Raw genomic sequence first — 22,198 nt, 5'->3', positions numbered from 1 at the left:
ATGAAGATAATATTATGTCAGTCTTTGATGTTAACCAAAAGTGCTCTTCACAGCACCCACAGTGTACCCATAATTGCCTGTTTCTGCAGATCATAGGGGTTACATGTATTGGTAGTATATCTAAATATGATTGTAAATTCTTTTTTATTAGACCTGTTACTCCTGGTATCAGAGGAACTGTGTGGGTATTTTTCTTCCACATTGCTCTCATTCTCCTTGCACATCTTGTTATATTTTTTAACTTTGTGTCTCTCCATACATAAGACACCTTCTTAGAGGACTCAGCTGAAGTGAAGTTAATGAACTTAATTAGACATCCCCACTACAGCTCTTTGCTTATGTGCCCTTAGTGACCTGTCCTTAGGCTTCCTCACTACATCACTCTGCTGATGTGTCCTTAGTGCCCTATCCTTAGATATCTCCACTACAATACCCTGCTGATGTGCCTTAGTGATCTGTCCTGAGACATTGCCACTACAATACCCTGCTGATGTGTCCTTAGTGCCCTATCATTAGACATCTCCACTACAATACTCTGCTGATGTGCCCTTAATGATCTGTCCTGAGACATCTCCACTACAATACTCTGCTGATGTGCCCTTAATGATCTGTCCTGAGACATTGCCACTACAATACCCTGCTGATGTGCCCTTAGTGACCCATCCTGAGACATCTCCACTACAATACCCTGCTGATGTGCCCTTAGTGACCTGTCCTTAGACATCTCCACTACAATACCCTGCTGATGTGCCCTTAGTGACCCATCCTGAGACATCTCCACTACAATACTCTGCTGATGTGCCCTTAGTGATCTGTCCTGAGACATCTCCACTACAATACTCTGCTGATGTGCCCTTAGTGACCCATCCTGAGACATCTCCACTACAATACCCTGCTGATGTGCCCTTAGTGCCCTATCATTAGACATCTCCACTACAATACTCTGCTGATGTGCCCTTAGTGACCCATCCTGAGACATCTCCACTACAATACTCTGCTGATGTGCCCTTAGTGACCCATCCTGAGACATCTCCACTACAATACCCTGCTGATGTGCCCTTAGTGCCCTATCATTAGACATCTCCACTACAATACCCTGCTGATGTGCCTTAGTGATCTGTCCTGAGACATCTCCACTACAATACCCTGCTGATGTGCCCTTAGTGATCTGTCCTGAGACATCTCCACTACAATACCCTGCTGATGTGCCCTTAGTGATCTGTCCTGAGACATCTCCACTACAATACCCTGCTGATGTGCCCTTAGTGATCTGTCCTGAGACATCTCCACTACAATACCCTGCTGATGTGCCCTTAGTGATCTGTCCTGAGACATCTCCACTACAATACTCTGCTGATGTGCCCTTAGTGACCCATCCTGAGACATCTCCACTACAATACTCTGCTGATGTGCCCTTAGTGATCTGTCCTGAGACATCTCCACTACAATACCCTGCTGATGTGCCCTTAGTGACCCATCCTGAGACATCTCCACTACAATACCCTGCTGATGTGCCCTTAGTGATCTGTCCTGAGACATCTCCACTACAATACCCTGCTGATGTGCCCTTAGTGACCCATCCTGAGACATCTCCACTACAATACTCTGCTGATGTGCCCTTAGTGACCCATCCTGAGACATCTCCACTACAATACTCTGCTGATGTGCCCTTAGTGATCTGTCCTGAGACATCTCCACTACAATACCCTGCTGATGTGCCCTTAGTGACCCATCCTGAGACATCTCCACTACAATACCCTGCTGATGTGCCCTTAGTGACCTGTCCTGAGACATCTCCACTACAATACCCTGCTGATGTGCCCTTAGTGATCTGTCCTGAGACATCTCCACTACAATACTCTGCTTATGTGCCCTTAGTGACCTGCCCTTAGACATCTCCACTAAAATACTATGCTGATGTGCCCTGAGTGACCTGTCCTTAGACATCTCCACTACAATATTCTGCTGATGTGCCCTTAGTGACCTGTCCTGAGACATATCTACTACAATACTCTGCTGATTTGCTCTTAGTAACCTGATCTTAGACATCTTCACTACAATACTCTGCTGATGTGTGCTTAGTGACCTGTCCTGAGACATATCTACTACAATACTCTGCTGATTTGCTCTTAGTAACCTGATCTTAGACATCCCCACTACAGTACTCTCCTGATGTGCCCTTAGTGACTTGTCCTCAGACATTCCCATTACAGTGCTCTGCTGACATCCCCTTAGTGATCTGTCCTTGGAATCTCCACTACAGTACTTTTCTGATGTGCCTTTAGGGTTCTATCTTCAACTATTTTTACAGGACTTAGCAGATGTGCTTGTAGTGACCTGTCCTGAGAAGTTCATAAGGCCTTTGTCCGTGCTGCTACACAGTTTAGCTGTCATGCAATAACCAATGTGATGAGACTATTGAGAAGCCCTCCAGTAACACTAACTGGTATATCAAACCCAATGTAACTGCTAGTGTCATCAGAGGTAAAGTGGATTACCCAATCTCTGCCAAATAATTCAGTCATAATATTCCAGGTGAAAGAACACTGGCTACTTACTTTCTTGCCTGCTGCATCACTGTTTTTTGTAGCACAATAGTGTTTCAGTTTATTTCAGAAAGTTAAGGCTATGAATTAATAAATCTAGGTTTCAGTCTTCAATTACAATTTTGCAAACTCCAAAACCCTAAGCAAGTCATTTTCAGAACATCCCTGAAAAGTGGCATTTCTGTCTAGAGGGTTTTCCTTGTTCACAAATAAGTAAACTTTACTAATGCAAATGTCATGACGGTCCCTAATAACAAGAACGAGGGCTTCAGTGAACAGCCTGATTTGAGATGGAGAGAAGTGTCCATCTGTTAAAGAGAAAAAAAAGACAACCATGGTCATCTCTAAATTTACAGACAACCCTCTCTCTTATGCATTGCTGCAACTGTCAGCTGCTACGTTTGCTAACATAAAATGTGAGCTTACGACCTGACCTGTGGAACAGTTTTGGAGACCATCCTGGAAAACATCAGCATCTTTTGATTGAATCAGTCATATTATTCATTTGTGGTACATTTGATACTCCACAGCTCACTTTCCATTTTTATATCTGAAAAGATTACCTGAGAAAGATACGGCTCCAGTCCAGGCCCCTCTGACACTCCATCAGTATAGACAAACATCCCCCACCTTAACTTGTGTCCTGCTGTTTAACAGTAATTTACCCATGGAGTTATTCTACATTGTCTGATGACTGATAGATTAGGTTCATAGGTTCATAGGTAGGTACTAGGCTATCAGCCCAAGGGCCTACGTAAGCCTAGCCAACAAGGTTCCCTGGCTTACGCCACCCAAGAAAGTTATTTTCCTGTACCACTGTCGAGCAGAGACACAGAAGTGATCCCCAGGGTGTATTTCCTATTTCTCATCCACTCATCAAGATATTTCTTGAAGAGTGCTAATGAAGAACTTTGCTTAAACTAGATGGGTAGCCTGTTATAGATTATGGGAAGTCATTGGGACAGGAATCTATCCCTCCAGCATGTCCTGTTTATTGTGGTAACAAGGTTTAGGTCCCTAGAGCATGTAGTTCAGAGAGATTGGGATTTCTTTAGGTGTAGCATGTCCAACAGCTCTGGGTTTGACATAGCTTTATATGTTAGGCAGAGATCACCTCAGAGTAGGCGATATGCTATGGAGTAAAGCTGGAGTTTTTTGAGGTGGTCAGTGTAGGGCATTTGTTTGAGGCCAGTAATCCTCTTTGTGAGGTACTGCTGTGGCCTTTCCAGCTGCTGCAGATGTCTTGTGAGGTACATTCCAAAAGGGGAGTTGTACTCTATAATAGGTCTAATGAGTGTCGAGTAGAGGGGAACAATGACCTATTTTTTCCTGGATGAGAACCCTTTTATGATGAGGTGTGTCATGTAGAAGGACTTCCTGACTACTGTGGTGATGTGACTATCAAAGGAGAGACTACTGTCCACCTGGGTCCCAAGGTCTCTTATCACACATTCAGTGTTAAGTAGATTGCTGCCTATGTGGTAGTTCATGGGTACAGAGTTTTTACCAAAGGGGATGACACTGCACTTTTTGGCATTGAGCTTGAGGCCATGGCTCTGACACCAGGCATCTGTCTCAGCGAGGCCCTTCTATAGGATGTCCACATAATTTGGGGACTTGATTATGGCTCCTAGTTTGCAGTCATCTGCAAACTTCATTAGCCATAGGCCTTCTGTGTTAGCCTGTACTTCAGAGAAGTAGATAGCAAACAGGAGATGTCCCAGGATGGAACCCTGTGGTACTCCACTTGTCACTGCTTTGAGGTCAGATTTGGAGTCTGCAACTTTTACAGTGTGGGTTCTGTCAGTGAGGCAGTTGGCAACCCATCTTGTGACGTAGGGATTTATACCTAGTCTAGTGTAGGGATTTATACCTAGTTTAGTGAGTTTAGCTATAATTCCAGAATGGGGGATGGTACTGAAAGCCTTGGCGAGGTCAAGATAGGCTGTGTGAACCATCTTACCCTCATCTATGGCTTTGGTGACTGCCTCAAAGAAGTCGATCAGGTTCAGGAGGCATGATCTGCCTTTCACAAACCCGAATTGGTTGGGATCCAGAGTTTGAAGGTTACCAATGTCTTTGTTTATGAGTTCCATAATGATACGTTCCATGGCCTTGCAGACCAGGCTCGTCAGGTTAATAGGTCGATAGTTCCCGGGATCAGTGTTGGCTCCCCCTTTGTGTAGTGGGATAACTGTTACTGTTCACCATTCAGTGGGCACAAAGCCTGATGCAAGGCTATTATTGAACATGGTGCTTAAGTGGGGAGCCAGTTCATTCTGAAGTTCATGTAAAATGCAGCCTGGGATGTTGTCCAGTCCCATGGATGCTGTGTTTTTGGCTTTAGAGAGTGCAGCTTTTACCTGCAAAGTTGTGATTACAGGGACACTCTGCATTCTTCCTGTATAGATATGGACCCTTTAGGGGGTGAGGGGGGGTAAAGTTAGCACTGAACCTATCTGCCAGGATGTTGGCAATGTCAGTTGGTTCTGTAATTTTCGTGCCTTTGTGCTGTAACTCAGAGTAGATCTGGGTGTTGCCATCAAGATTCTTGACATAGCTATATAATGCTTTGTGGCTGTCCTTAGAATTAGTGGCGAGTTTGTTTTCGCAGATAGCTTTGGAGGATCTTATAAGGGATCTCAGCTTCTTACTGAGGCTGACCAGGGAGCTCCTCCACTCATGGGATTTTACTCTCTTTTGCAACACTTTCTTCCTTCTGTTGTACAGTTTGTTTATGGCAGGGGACCACCAGATTGGCTTCCTTTTTTTGGAGGATAGCGTCTTGGTTCTGTTTAGGATAGCATGATCCATGCACTCGTGTAAGTGCATATAGAGTGCATTTGTGTAGGATTCAGCAGTTGTAACTGTATTGTCCATCTGCATGGGTGTCATGAAGTTCCCCACTTCTGTCTTAAGAAGCATGAAGTTGGCTTTGGAGAAATTTTTTACTGTGGTTTCCTTAATGGCAGGTGGGGGCAGGATGTGGATATCAAGGGTGATTAGCTTATGGTCAGATCGAACCAATGAGGAGTTGACTTCAGTTGTGGAACACCGGTCACTCATGTTGGTAATGACTAGGTCTAGGATACTGTTGCCCCTGGTGGGGGTGTGGATAAATTGATCCAGGGCATTGGAGTTTATGAATTCCAGAAAACGTTGAGCTAAGGAGTTGGTACACAAGTAGTTTCCCCAGTTAATGGTGTGGTAGTTGAAGTTGCCCATTATTAGGGTGTTTGGCTGAACCCTAATATTTTCCAGTACATCAAGAAAAGAGGAGTGGGAATCCTGGGGCATGGTGGGGGATCTGTAACAAGCTACAATTTGGATTGCAGTTTTGCCCAGAGTTAGTTGCACTTGGATAACTCCGGTGCATTATGCTGAGCAACTAGCCTGGAGGTGTGGATATCCTTAATGAATATGGACACAACTCCGCCTTTGGTGTTTCGGTCCAGGTTACATGGCCGAAAAGTGTGGTACGAGTTATAGCCTGGTAGTGCAGGGGTGCTCTCTGGAGCCTTGAACCAGGTCTCAGTCACTGCACAGATATGGATGTTCTCCATTTTAAGGAGTGCCTCGAGTGAGTGCGTTTTGAGATTTAGACTTCTAGCATTGAGTAGCATTACCCTCAGTTTTTGCTTGCCTGTTCCTGTTATGGTGGTGAATTTGTTATTTGAACCTTGCCTAAAAAAGGCACTATAGGGGCAGCAAGAGCCTTAGCCAGTATCCGGAATCTCAGGGGCGACAGGTGCAGGCCATCTGTGGCAAAGCATCGTGGTCTGTTGACCATGTCATCCCAAGCAGACAGATACTGGATCCCCTTAGAATGACACCAGAAGCTTAGCCAATTGTTGAAGTCAATCATTTTGTCCTTTTACTGTGGTATCATTTGGGGTGATGGCAGAATGCTACCCAGGACTAGGGTCATACCTGCCTGGGCTACAAGATCAGAGAGCTCTTCCATGTCTCTTTTCGTGTAGTCCAGGGAGGTATGTCTCAGTTCATTCACACCAACATGGACAATGACAGAGTCATATTTGTACTTGTTGTGGAGTGACCTGAGTGTGTGGGTTATGTGGCAAATCCTGGCACCCGACAGGCAGCTGACAGTAACCTTCTCCTTGTTTAGCCTGGTGAGTGGGACATCAGTGTGCCTGACTATAGAGTCACCTATGACTAGTGTGTTGGGTACGTTGTTTTGCCTTATTGGCTTTGGTTGAGTGGCACACTGAGTCTGTGGGCTAGGTGTCATTTGGGTTGTGTTGGGGGATGGAGGTTGCTTGCGTTTCTGCTTTGGAGGTCTCTGTTGCTTAGACATATTATTATTGAGTACTTCCATGAATGTTTTTGTGTAACTATGTTTGGATTTTGGTGGTGTAGATTTAGTGAGACTATGTGATGAGTGTGGTGTGGTGCAAATGTTTACCTTCTCCTTATAACTGTCAAGTTCAGTCTTGGTTGGAGAGAGCTTTACCTCCAGTTTGGCTAGATAAGTGCATCTCTCACAGGTTGTAGTGTTGGGTGGTAGGAGGAGAGGGTTGTCTGTGTACATGAGGCAATTTCTACATTGCCTCAAGATGCCCAGATTCATCAGATAGACAGGAGAACACTGGGAGCTGACCCTTGGACATGCCTGAATAAAAAACTATTTTCCTCTAGATAAGTGAGAAAAGTGAGTACAAGAGCTGTTTTTCTCTAAGCAAGTGAGAAAAGTAAGTACAAAACCTGTTTTCCTCTAGGTAATGAGGAAGATTGAGTGCTATAGTAATTAGTAGCTTATTTAGTGCTTACAAGTTCTGAACAAGTGCTGAGCATGAGTAAGCAAATTTAAATACTAAAACTAAGAATCTGTATCTGCACTAGACGAGTTACAGGACAGAAATAAGTGCAAATGCAGGCTTTCAAATCAGAAAGTTGAGAGAGATGGAAGAGATTGCCCAAACAGCCAATAACTACAAATTCTGGGCCAGAACCACTCTTGTAGGAGTATACTCTTGTGGGATTCTGTGGGCAGTACAGAGACCTACACCTCAAAATTTACAGAGTACTACAAACCAGGGCATACAGAGCACTACAGAATAGGATATACAGAGAATTATGCATCAGGATGTACAGAGCACTACACATCAGGGTGAACAGAGGTCTACACATCAAGATGTGTATAGCATTACACATCAGGGCATACAGACAGCTATACATCATGAGGTAGAGAGTGCAACAACTTACATATTACAAATCAGGGCATACAGACAGCTATATATCCTGAGGTACAGAGCGCAACAACTCAATATGTACAGACTCCTACACATCAGGATATACACATCCGTACACAGAATGTGCAGAGAGATAAACATCAGGACATGCTTAGTGCTACAAATTAGGATTATGTAGTGATACACATCAGGACATATAGAGCACTACACATCAGGTTGCACACAGCACTATACATTAGGGTGTACTGAGTATTACACATCAGGATGTATTCAGTGCTACAAACCAGGACATAAAGAGTGTTACACATCAGGACATAAAGAGCACTACACATCAGAATACACATTACTACACACCATGACATACAAATGTTACACATTATGATGTATTGAGCAGCACACATAGGGACATACAGAGCTGTACACATCAGGATGTACAGAGTGCTTCACATCAGGACATACAGAGTGCTATGTGTCAGGATGTATAGAGCGTTACACATCAGGACATACAGAGCACTACACAAAAGGATGCACAGAGCACCACACAACAAAATGTGCAGAGTGTTACACATCAGAATATACAGAGTGCTACACATCAGGAGAAACAGAGTACTACACATCAGAATGTGCAGAGTGATACACATTAGGACATACAGAGCACTACACATCAAGATGCACAGAGCACTACATATGTCAGGACATACAGAGTACTACACAAAAAGATGTACAGAGCACCACACATCAGAATGTACAGAGTATAACACATCAGAATGTACAGAGTGCCATATGTCAGGATATATATAGTGCTACACATCAGAACATACAGAGTGCTATGTGTCAGGTTGTATAGAGTGCTAAACATCAACATGTACAGAGCACTACATTCAGGATCTACAGTACTACATATAAAGATGTATATAGAGTGAAACATATCAGGACATACAGAGCACTACACAAAATGATGTACAGAGCACCACACAGCAAAATGTACAGAGAGTTACACTTCAGAACATACAGAGTGCCATATATCAGAATATATAAAGTGCAACATATCAGGACATACAGAGAGCAACAGATCATGATGTACAGAGTGTTACACATCAGGATGTACAGAGCAATACACATCAGAATGTACAGTGTTGCACATCAGAACTTACAGAGTGGTGTATGTCAGGATGTATAGAGTGCTACACATCAGGACATGCAGAGCTCTACACATCAGGATGTACAGAGTGCTACATGTCAGGACATACACAGCACTACACAAAAGGATGCACACAACACTACATATGAGAATGTACAGAGTGTTAAACATCAGAACATACAAAGTGCTACATGTCACAACATAAGACCACTACACACCAGAATATATAGAGTGTTAAACATCAGAATATACAGAGTGCTGTATGTCAGGATGTACAGAGTGCTACACATCAGGACATACAGAGCACCACACACCAGAATGTACAGAGAGTTACACATCAGAACATACAGAGTGCTGTATATTAAGATGTATAGAGTGCTACACATCAAGATATACAGAGTGTTACATGTCAGAATATACACAGCACTACACAAAATGATATACAGAGCACCACACACCAGAATGTACAGAGTATTATGTGTCAGGATCTACAGACTGCTACATGCCAGGACATACACAGTACTACTCGAAAGGATGTACAAATCACCACTCATCAGAATGTACAGAGAGTTACACAACAGAACATACAGAGTGCTATACGTCAGGGAGTAGAGAGTGCTATGCATCAAGTCATACAGAGTGCTATGTGTCAGTATGTATAGAGCACTATACATAAGGACATACAGACCTCTACGCATCGGGATGTACAGAGTGCTACGCATCAGGACATACAGAGTTCTGCACTTCAGGATGTACAGAGTCCTACCTCTCAGGACATACATAGCAGTACACAAAAGGATGTACAGATCACCACACACCAGAATGTAGAGTGTGTTACACATCAGAACATACATAGTGCTGTATGTCGGGATATACAGAGTGCTATGTGTCAGGCTGTATAGAGTGCTATACATAAGGACATACAGACCTCTACACATCAGGATGTACAGTGTTCTACACCTCAGGACATACAGAGCTCTGCACTTTAGGATGTACAGAGTCCTACCTCTCAGGACATACATAACACTACACAAAAGGATGTACAGAGCACCACACACCAGAATGTACAGAGTGTTACACATCAGAACATACAGAATTCTGTATGTCAGGATGTACACAGTGCTACATGGCAGGACATACAGAGCTCTACACATCAGGATGTACAGAGTGCTACACATCAGAACATACAGAGCTCTACACATCAAGATGTATAGAGTGCTACATGTAAGGACATACCCAGTACTACACAAAAGGATGTATAGAGCACCACACAACAAAATGTACAGAGTGTTACACATCAGAATGCACAGAGTGCTGTATGTCAGGATGTATAGAGTGCTGTACATCAGGGCATACAGAGTTTTATATGTCAGGATGTATAGAGTGCTACACATCAGGAAGTGCACAGCTCTTCATATCATGATGTACAGAGTGCCGTATGTTGGGATATACAGAGTACTACACATCAGGATGTACAGAGTGCTACATGTCTGGATATAAAAGGCACTACACATCAGAATGTACAGAGTGCTACATGTCAGGACATACACATCAAAATGTACACAGTGCTATATGTCAGCACATACAGAACACTGCACAAGAGGAAGTACAGAGCACCACACATCAGAATGTACAAAGTGTTACATGTCAGAATGTACACAGTGCTATAAGTCAAGATGTATAGAGTGCTACACATCAGGACATCCAGAGCTGTACACATTAGGATGTACAGAGTGCTACATGTCAGGATATACAGAACACTACACAAAACTGTACAGAGCAACACACAACAGAATATACATAGTATTACACATCAGAACGTACAGAGTGTTATATGTTGGGATCTATACAGTGCTACACATCAGGACATACAGTATAGAGTGCTATGAGTCAGGATGTATAGAGTGCTACACATCAGGACATACAGAATGCTATGTGTCAGGATGTAAAAAGTGATACACATCAAGACACAGAGTGCTATGTGTCATGTTGTATACAGTGCTACATATCAGGACATACAGAGTACTACTCATCAGGAGGTAGAGAGCACTGCATTCAGGATCTACAGTACTACACACATGGATATATATAGAGTGCAACATATCAAGACATACAGAGAACAACAGATTATGATGTACAGAGCAGCACACATCAGGATGTACACAACAATACACATCAGAATGTAGAGAGGGTTGCACATCAGAATGTACAGAGTGCCATATGTCAGGATGTATAAGGTGCTACACATCAGGACATGCAGAGCTCTACACATCAGGATGTACAGAGTGTTACACATCAGGATGTACACAACAATATACATCAGCATTACAGAGTGCTATATGTTAGGACATACAGAACACTACACAAAATGATGTACAGAGCACCAAACACCAAAATGTACAGAGTGCTACACATCAGGAAATACAGAGCTCTACGCATCAGGATGGACAGAGCATCACACACCAAAATGTACAGAGTGCTATAAATCAGGCTGTACAGCTACATGCCAGGACATACAGAGCACTACACACAAGGACATACAAAGCTCTACATGTCAGGACATACAGAGCACTACACAAAAGGATGTACAGAGCACCACACACCAGAATGAACAGAGTGTTACACATCAGAACATACAGAGTACTATATGTCAGGATGTATAGAGTGCTACACATCAGGACAAACAGAGCTCTACACATCAGGATGTACAGAGTGCTACACAACAGGATACACAGAGTACTACACAAAGGGATGTCCAGAGAACCACACACCAGAATGTACAGAGCATTACACATTACAACATACAGAGTGCTACACATAAGGATGTACAGAGTGCTACACATCAGAACATATAGAGTGCTACATGATAGGACATACAGACCACTACATAAAAGGACATATTAAGCACCACACACTACAATGTAAAGAGTGATGTATGTCAGGATGTATAGAGTGCTACACAGCAAGACATACAGAGCTTTATACATCAAGATGTACAGACTACTACATGTCAGGACATACATAGCACTACACAAAATGACATACAGTGCACCACTCACCAGAATGCACAGAATGTTACACATCAGAACATACAGGGGTATTTATAGAGTGGTACACATCAGACAATACAGAATGCTAAAAATCAGGACATACAGAGCTCTACACATCAAGATATACAGAGTGCTACATGTTAGGACATACAGAGCACTCCACAAAAATGTATAGAGCACCACACACCAGAATATACTGAATGTTACACATAAGCATGTACAGAGTGCTATGTGTCAGGATGCACTGAATGACGTGTTAGGATGTATAGAGTGCTACACATCAGGACATACAGAGTGATATATGTCAGGATGTATAGAGTACTATACATACAGACATACAGACCTCTACACATCAGGACATACAGAGTGCTACACATCAGGACATGCAGAGTGATATATGTCAGGATGTATAGAGTGCTGCACATCAGGACGTACAGAGTGATATATGTCAGGATGTATAGAGTGCTACACATTAGGACATACACAGCTCTACACATCAGGATGTACAGAGCACTACACAAAAGGACGTACAGAGCATCATACACCAGAATGAACAGAATGTTACATATCAGAACATACAGAGAACTATATGTCAAAATGAGTGCTACACATCACGACATACAAAGATCTATACATCAGGAGGTACAGAGTGCTGCATGTCAGGACATACAGAGCACTACACAAAAGGACGTACAGAATAGCATACTACATAATGTACAAAGTGCTACACATCAGAACGTACAGAGTGCCAAATGTTGAGATGTATAGACTGCTACAAATAAGGACATACAGAGCTCTACACATGAGGATGTATGAAGCGTTACACATTAGAACATACAGAGTGCTATATGTCAGGACGTTCTACAAGGAAACAGCTCCAGTACTTATTATTAATGCCCACCCCTCCAGGCATGTCTAAAGGTCAGTTTCCTGTGTTTTCTCCTATTAACCTGGTGAACTTGGGTATCCTGAGGCAATGTAGCAACTGCCTCATGCACACTGACAACCCTCTCTTCTTACCTCCCAATACTCAGACTTGCAAGAGATGAACTTATATATCTAAATTGGAAGCCATTTACTCTCCAGCAAGACCGGAATAGCTGGTCAAGAGGAAAAGGTCCACACTTGCACCACACCACATGGAACACATAGCCCTCCAGAACACACACCAGAACTGTCTTCACATAAAAACACAAACCACACACCCACTTGCAGAGGCTCTCAATAAAAATCTACCCAAACAAGCCTCCAAGGCAAAAACACACTCGACCACAACACAACACTAATCACAAGACACATAATTTTCCTAAACAATGTGCCACTCAATCAAAGCCCCTAAGGCAAAACAGCATGCCCAACACACTAGTCATAGGTGACTCGATAGTGAGGCACACTGATGTTCCACTCACTAGGTTGCATAAGGAGAAAGTAATTGTCAGCTGCCTGGTCAGGTGCCAGGATCCTCCACAAAATGCATGCACTCAGGTCCCTCAACAACAGGTACAAATATTGCTCTGTCCTTGTACATGTGGGTGTGAATGACTTGAGACATACCTCCTTGGACTACATGAAAAGAGACATGGAGGAGCTCTCAAATTATGTAGCCCAGATGGGTATGACCCTAGGCCTGAGCAGCATCCTACCATCGCCCAGAATGATACCACAGTAAAAGCAGAAAATGACTGATTTCAACAATTGGCTAAGTTTCTGGTGTCCTTCTAAGGGGATCCAGTATCTGCCTGGGATGACATGATTGACAGACCTCAATGCTTTGCCAGAGATGGCCTGCATCTGTCACCCCTGGACTTCCAGATACTGGCCAAGGCTCTTGCCACCCTTATAGTGCCTTTTTTAGGCGGTGTTCCAAAGACCAAATTACCACCATAACAGCTACAAACAAATGCAATCTGAGGGTCATGCTGCTCAATGCTAGAAGTCTAAATCTCAAAATGCACTCGCTCAAAGCACTCCTTAATATGGAGAACACCGACATTTGTGCTGTAAAATAGACCTGGTTCAAGGCAACAGAAAGCACCCCTGCACTACCAGGCTATAACTTATTCCACACCTTTCGGCCCCAGAACTTGGACTGAAGCTCCAAAGGCAGTGATGTTTCCATATTCATAAAGGATGCACACACCTCCAGACTGGTGGCCCAACATAATGCATCATAGATACTTTAGGTGCAGCTAACATTGGGTAAGACAGCAATTCAGGTCATAGCCTGCTATAGGTCCCCAACCATGTCCCAAGACTGACACTCCACATTCCTAAACACCCTGGAGAATATTAGGGTCCAAACTAACACTCTCATACTGGGCGACTTCAACTACCCCTCCATTAAATGGGAAAACTACTCATGTACCAATACAATTGCCCAACGTTTCCTGGAATTCATTAATTCCCATGCCCTGGACCAGCTCATTCTTACCTCCACTAGAGGAAGCAACATCCTTGACCTGATCATTACTAACATGGGTGACCACTGCTCTACACCAATAGTCAACTCCTCCCTGGTTAGATCCGACTGCAAACTAATCACCTTGGAAATCCACATCCCTCCCACCCTCCCCCGCAAAGGTAACCACCTTGAGAAACTTCTCCAAAGCCAACTTTGGTATGAACAAGTATACAAAATGCATGTATCTCACCATACATAATAGTACCAAGACACTCTCCTCCAAAAAACAGAAGCCATTCTGGTGGTCCCCTGCCATAAACAAACTCTACAACAGGAGGAGGAAACTGATGTGGAATAAGGTGAAGTCCCAAGACTGGAAAAACTCCCTTATCAGCCTCAACAAAAAGGTGAGATCCCTCATCAAATCTTCTAAATCTAGCTATGAAAACAGAATTGCAGCAGAAAGTAAAGACAACCACAAGGCCTTCTATAGTTATGTAAAGAATCTCCATGGTAATACCCAGATTTGCTCTGAGATACTGCACAATGGTACCTCCTATACTGAGCCAACATATATTACCAATATACTGGCTGACAGATTCAGTGCCAACTTTACTCCTCTCCCCCCAAAGGACCAATCACAATACCAGTAGATTGCCAGACACCCAGTATTACTGCTGCACAGGTTAAAACAGCACTTTCCAAGGCCAAGAATACAGCTTCTCAGCTTCTATGGGACCTGACAATATCCCTGGCTGTGTTCTACATGAACTACAGAGTGAAAGTACAGTTGTGTACACTTACCGTAAATGTAGATGTTCGAGTGTATTCACTGTTGCAGTCATCACACTTGGGTTATCTGCCTGCAGGTAGTCATCAGTCGGCCTGAATACCAGAGTCTTGGGATTTCTGCATCGGATGCTGTCAGCTTTTCCATGACGTCAGGTCGTCAGGGGTATAAAACATGCAGCCGATGCCATTACCTCAGTTTTTCTTGCCCCAGATGTCAAGAGCCCCCAAAATAGGAAGCAATTACATGGTGTGGAACACCTCCAGTAAAAAGTAAATACCATAGCCCATAGCCATAAGGTATAGCCAAAAATAGGATAGGTAGAAAGCATGGAAGAGTCAGGGGCTGGAGGGAGGGTAACCAGGACTGCAACAGTAAAATCTACATTTATGGTAAGTGTACACAACTGCACTATGTTCTTCATGTTTCACTGTTGCACTCATAACACTTTGGTTGATTCTCAAAGCTGAGGAAGAGTGGAGGCAGTCAAGTAATAGTAGGGCTGGCTAGTAGGCCTTGTAAGACTGCTGTGGCAAATCCAGCTCTGGATTTAGAAAAGACAGGTAAGTGGTAATGCTTGGTGAAGGTGTGTACAGAACTTCAGGTTGCAGCTTCCAGGATGTCCCTGCTAGGGACTCCCCTGAGAAATGTTGTAGAGGTTGAGGTAGCCCTAGTGGAATGTGTTCTGATCCCCTGGGGTAGGTTTTCCATGGTGTTTGTAGCAGAAATTTGGAAATGGTTTGCTTTGAAATGGCATTGCCCTCTGCCCCTGTAGCAAAGCTGACTAGCAGCTGGTCAGATTTTCTGAAAGGCTTAGTCCTGTCAAGGCAGAACCTGAGTTGTCTGTGCACATCCAAAGAGTGCAGGATCCTTTCCCCTTTATTCTGAGGATTAGGGAAAAAGTTTTGTAAATGGATGGATTGGTTTAGAGCCACACTGGATACCACCTTGGGCATAAAAGATGGGTTAGTCCTGAGGGGAAATCCTGTCAGCATGGAAAATATTGAAGGGTTCCACAGCCAGTAGTACCTACAACTCTACACTCTTCTTGCTGAAGTGATGGCTAGAAGTAAAGCTGTTTTCCAAGAGAGAAATTTTAACTGGCTGTAGCAGCAGGCTCAAAAGGGGGAAGTGTGAGCTTCTCTAGTACAAAGTTAAGGTCCCAGGCAGGGGTGGGAGCTCTCTTCAGGGGTCTTAAATTGTTAGCTCCTCTCAGGAACTGTTTGATCAGAGGGTGAGAAAAGATATGTGTCTAAGTATTATAATGAGCTGAGATGGCAAAGGCATGAATCTTAATAGAAGAGGATAGGCCTTTGTGGAGCAGCTCAGCCAGGTAATCTAGGATTTGAGGTAAGGTGGGCACGGCTGTGTCCTTTCCTTGAGACTGGCTCCAAGAGCAGTATCTTTTTCATTTTTCTGAATAGGATTTCCTAGTACTAGGCCTTCTGGCCTCAAGGATGATGTCCAGCACCTGTTTGCTGAGGGTTGCTGGTCGTGTATTCAGGGAATAAGCCAGGCTGTAAGGTTCAGGGATTGCTGATGAGGATGCAAAATATGTACCTCTTGCTGGGACAGCAGGGAGGGGGTCTGATGTACTTGCCAGGGTGGCATTGCTGCCAGACTGCGTAGGAGTGGGTACCAGTGCTGGCGGTGCCTTGTTTTGTCTTGTTTGATCTTGAGTAGTACTCTTGAGAGGAGGGGCAGTGGGGGAAAGGCATAAATTGAGAGGTTTTCCCATGTAAAGGATAGGGCATCCACTTTCCATGCTTGGCTGTGGGGATTTCTAGTGCAAAATTTGCTCAATTGATGATTTTGGGGGGAGGCAAAAAGGTCCACCTCTGGTGTCCCCCATCTGTGAGTTAGAAGTTTGAATGAGTTGGGTTCCAGTTTCCACTCACGTGGGTCCAGTAGATTTCTGCTTAAGTCATCTGCCAGAGAATTTTGTTTGCCTGGCAGGAATTGAGCTGGCAGGTGCACTTGGTTGCTCAAGGCTGTGTTCTACAAGGCCATGGCTAACCTGCAGAGTGGGTAGGAATGAGTTCCCCCCCTCTTGTTTATCTACCACATAACTGTGGTGTTGTCTGTCTTTATCAAGAGTTGTCCTGGAAGGGTAAGGCATTTGAAGGCTGTCAGAGCATTCTGTACAGCTAACATTTCTTTTGATTGATATGTAGGTGAATTTGTTCTGGGCTCCATTTGCTTTGAATGCATTTGCCAGCTATGTGAGCCACCTGTGCATAGTCTGATGCATCTGTTGTCAGGGTTTGGGCGGTGAGGGGTTGAGTAAAAGGGAGTCCCTTGTTGTGGTTGCAAGCCTCTGCCCATCAAAGGAACTCTGCCCTTAGACAAGGAATGATAGGAATAATTGTTTCCAGGTCCTAAGAATGTTGGCACCAGAGACTTTTTAAGTACCATTGAAGTTTCCTCATATGCAGTCTTGCATATGGAATTAATAGAATGCATGAGGCCATGAACCCTAGGGCTTGCAGTATTTTTCTTGCAGATAGCTGGGTTCTGGTGGCCATTGGTTTAAAGTAGTTTGTCAAATAAACCTGCTTTTCTGGAGTAAGGAATGCCATCTGGGAAGTTGTGTTCAAACTTGCTCCCAGGAATACAATTTTTTGGCTGGGCATCAGATGTGATTTCTTTTCTTAGAGTCTGCCCTGAAATATAATTATTTCCTGCAAGATTCCCTTATGGGGATGTGCAGATAAGCTTCTTTTAGGTCTAGGGTGACTAGCCAGGAGTCCTTGGCTAGCATAAGAAGCAGCTGTTGTAATGTAAGCATTTTGAATTTTGGGACCACCAGGAAGGTGTTGAGAATGGACAGGTCCAGGATAGGGCACCAAAGAGCCCTCTTTTCTGGGCACCAGGAACAGTCTGGAGTAGAAACCCTGTCCTCTTTGCTCTATTGGAACAGGTTGAATAGCTCTGATACTGAGAAGAGAATGTACTTGCTTTTGAACCTCTACCCACTGGTTTGGAGGAAGATCTGGCAACCTGCTTGGGGTTGGCAGTGAGTGGAAGTAGAATCTGTATCCCTGGGATACAATGTTTAGGACCCATCAGTCCTGGGTAATGGACATCCAGTTTTCTGCATACAGGGTGAGTTTTCCTCCTAGGGGGTGCAAGTACTTGGGCATGGCTGGGAAGGATAATAGACAAGTCATTGTGAATTTTTGGCTTACCACTCCCTGTTTTCGAGGGGGGGAACACTCCATTGTTTAGATCTCTGTGTACCCTGAGACTGTAGCCTTGGTGGTCTGTTGCCCCTGGGTTTGGGCTGAGAAGACCTGGTAGGAACTGGAAAGGACCAGTTTTTTTGAAGGCCAATGCCTACTGAATCTAGGTGGCTGTACTTGTAAGAAATATTTAACAGTTTGCATAGATTTAGCTTTTTCCTCCATCTTTTTAAGAAACTCTTCTGCTTTTGTGCCAAACAAATGCTCCTGGTTTAATGGAGCATCTAGTAATTTTGCTTTGACATGGTCTGGCAAGATTTATTCCTTCAGCCAGGTATGCCTTCTCACTACAGACTCAGTGACAGCAGCCCTGCAAGATGCTTCTAAGGCATCAAAACCACACTGCAAAGTATGTTTACTGACTTGGTTTGCAGAATGCATTAACTCTTGTAAATCTTTATTTTCTGCAAAATCTGGAAGCAACAACATTTTTTGTTTAATTAGTTCCATAATATACTGCTGGTACTTCAACATGTGAAACTGGCAATTTAAAGCCCTGATGGTAAGAGTTGCAGAGGTATACATCTTCTTACCCAATCTGTCTAAAGCTCTAGAATCCCTGTCCGAAGGGGTAAGATTTTTGGCTGTAGTAGCCTTAATACCTTTAGGTCCCTGAGAAATGGTTTCTGGATCTGTAGTGGGATTCTTAAAGAGAAATTTGTGAGAGTCAGGTACCCTGTAGTACCTGTCATGTTTTCTAGGAGCTGGTGATAAAGTATCAGGAGTAAGACTGGATTCCATGAAAACATCTACAATATCCAGGACAGGGGGTATAGCTAGAGGCCTCTGCTGAGGCAAGTCTAAAAGAATCTCTGAGTCTCTTTTTGGACTGTGGGTAGTCCTGGCATTCCCAGCAGAAATGCTCTCTTAAGGTATGCAAGGTTTCACCAAAAGAAAAGTCCTCTGGAGGATAGGCAGAGGGAATGGAATCCTCTGAATCTGAATCCTCACAGGTAGATAAGGGTACGTCCTGGTAATCAGAGGGATCAGAGTCATCGGACTCATGGTCTGTTGAATCAGAAGGGAAATCAATTCTTTGTCTTTTAGAGGGGGAAGGCTGGCTTCCCCTAATTAGAGTTATAAGGTTTTCAGGCATTCTAAGCATTTGTTTCTGTGGCATGGGAGCTTGAGCATGCACTTTGGTCGTCGGTTTTCTAGGCATAGTGCGAACTCTGGGCCTGAGAAACTCAGTCATTTTATTCTGAAATGAAGTAGTCAGTTTAATGCGAACATCGGAAGGTCAGAATACACCCTCAAAAGCCGGTGCCTGCACAGCGGCTCTGGACCCATCCAAGGTAGAGACATCCACAGATTCCATAATCGAAGAAGCATCTCACGGCATACCGGACTCCAAATGTGTCTCAGCAGAGGCCTGCGAATATGTAGAAGTGAGTATCAGGGGCTGCAAAGGGAAATCAATTCTTTGTCTTTTAGAGGGGGAAGGCTGGCTTCCCCTAATTAGAGTTATAAGGTCTTCAGGCATTCTAAGCATTTGTTTTTGTGGCATAGGAGCTTGAGCATGCGCTTTGGTCATTGGTTTTCTAGGCGTAGTGTGAACTCTGGGCCTGAGAAACTCAGTTGTTTTAGTCTGAAATGAAGTAGTCAGTTTAATACGAACATCGGAAGGTGGGAATACACCCACAGAAGCCGGTGTCTTCACAGCGGCTCTGGACCCATCCAAGGTAGAGACATCCGCAGGTTCCATAATCGAAGAAGCATCTCACGGCATACTGGACTCTGAATGTGTCTCAGCAGAGGCCTGCGAATCTGTAGAAGTGGGTATCAGGGGCTGCGAAGGCACCTCACTGAGTAGTGGTGGACTAGTGACTAGCTTAACGGAAGAGTCGTCGGCAGTTTTGGGCCTATGCGGTCTGTCTCTGTCTTTATCCTTATGTTTTTTCGAAAGATCGGTAGTGAGATGGCTTACCGAAGCCACTTCAGAATACGGAGAATGAGAGTGAAATAATTTAGCAACAAAGATAGCACGACGATGAATAGTTTGGGTGTTAAGACACAAAACCGACAGCGAGGGACGTCGTGGTCTGTGCCTAAACAGGTGACGCTTTAAGAATGAAAATCTCTGTGAGGTACTTGCTTTCCACAGGCAAGACAGTTGTTAACTTTTTCTGACATCGGTTAGGGCAAAAAAAAAGAATCCCCAACGGGGTACTTAGCTTTAGAAGATTTCAGGTTTGAAACTCGAAAAACAAAATTTTCAGGTAGTAGCCGGCCGGCACTTGTGAACTGCTTCTGCTTCTGGCTCCAACATGGCAAGAAAAGCTGATGTAATGACATTGGCTGCATGTTTTATACCCCTGATGGCCTGACGTCATGGAAGAGGTGACAGCAACTGACGTAGAAATCCCAAGACTCTGGTATTTGGGCCGACTGAGGGCTACCTGCAGGCAGATAACCCAAGTGTGATGACTGCAACAGTGAAACACGAAGAACATCTGGTACCTCACCTGTGTGCCCTCTTCAATCACAGCCTCACCTCAGGCTTTGTCCCTACTGAATGGTGCACTGCTATAGTCATCCCTATTCATAAAGGAGGAGTGACTACAGACCCTGGGAATTATCGCCCCATTAGCCTGATTAGTCTGATATGCAAAGCTATGGAACACATCATCATGGACATAATAAACAAGGATATAGGGAATCTCCAGATTATGGATCCCACACAGTTTGGTTTTGTGAAGGGTAGATCATGCCTGCTCAACTTGGTCGACTTCTTTGAGTCAGTCACCAGAGCTGTGCATGAAGGCAAGGTGATTCATACAGCTTACCTTGATCTGGCCAAGGCCTTTGATACCATTCCCCACTCAGGAATCATAGAAAAACTCACTAAGCTAGGCATCAACCCCTATATCACCAGGTGCGTTGCAAACTGGCTCACAGATAGAACCCATAGTGTGAAAGTAGCTGACTGCAAGTCAGACTGCCGACCAGGCACAAGTGGAGTCCCACAGCATTCAGTCCTGGGTCCTCTCCTGTTTGGATTTCTACTTCTCTGAAGTCTAAACCAACATGAAGGGACTCTGGATGACAAAGTTCGCAAACTATTGCAAGTTGGGAGCTATTATTAACTCCCCATGTGATGTTGACATCCTACAGAAAGGTTTCACTGAAACCAACGACTGGTGTCAGAACCATGGCCTTACACTCAATGCCAAAAAATGTGTCGTCATCCCCTTTGGGAAAACCTGGTTCCCATTAATTACCACATCGATGGTAGTCCACTGAACACAGAAGGCACTATGAGAGATCTGGGAACACAGGTTGACAGCTACCTCTCTTTTGACCACTATATTGCCACTGTGGTCAAAAAGTCCTTCTATGTGGCATATCTCATTACTAAGGGTTTTGCATCTAGGAAGAAAGAGGTCATTGTCTCCCTCTACTCTTCCCTCATTAGGTCAGTCATTGAGTACAATGCCCCATTTGGCATGTACCTCACTAGACACCTGCAACAAGTGGAGAGGCCACAAAAGTACCTCACAAAGAGGATCCTAGGCCTTAAACAGTTGTCCTATATGGACAGACTCAAAAAACTCCAACTATTCTCTGTCTCATACTGCCTACTTAGAGACAATCTCTGCTTGACTTACAAAGCCATGTCTGACCCAGCTCTGTTAGAAATGCTACATCTAAAGAAATCTCAACCCCTCCGCACTACACACTCCAGAGACCTCAATCTCATTACCACAGTCAACAGAACATGCTAGAGGGACAGGTTCATAACACAGAGACTGCCCATGCTATGGAATAGACTTCCCATACATGTCAAACAGAGCACCTCAATGGGCCTCTTCAAC

Source organism: Protopterus annectens, chromosome 2.part2 (genome assembly GCF_019279795.1).
Source record: "Protopterus annectens isolate FY-2018-M chromosome 2.part2, PAN1.0, whole genome shotgun sequence".
NCBI classification, from domain to species: Eukaryota; Metazoa; Chordata; order Ceratodontiformes; family Protopteridae; genus Protopterus; species Protopterus annectens.
The sequence above is the reverse complement of the archived record's forward strand: the minus strand, read 5'-3'. Positions refer to the sequence as shown.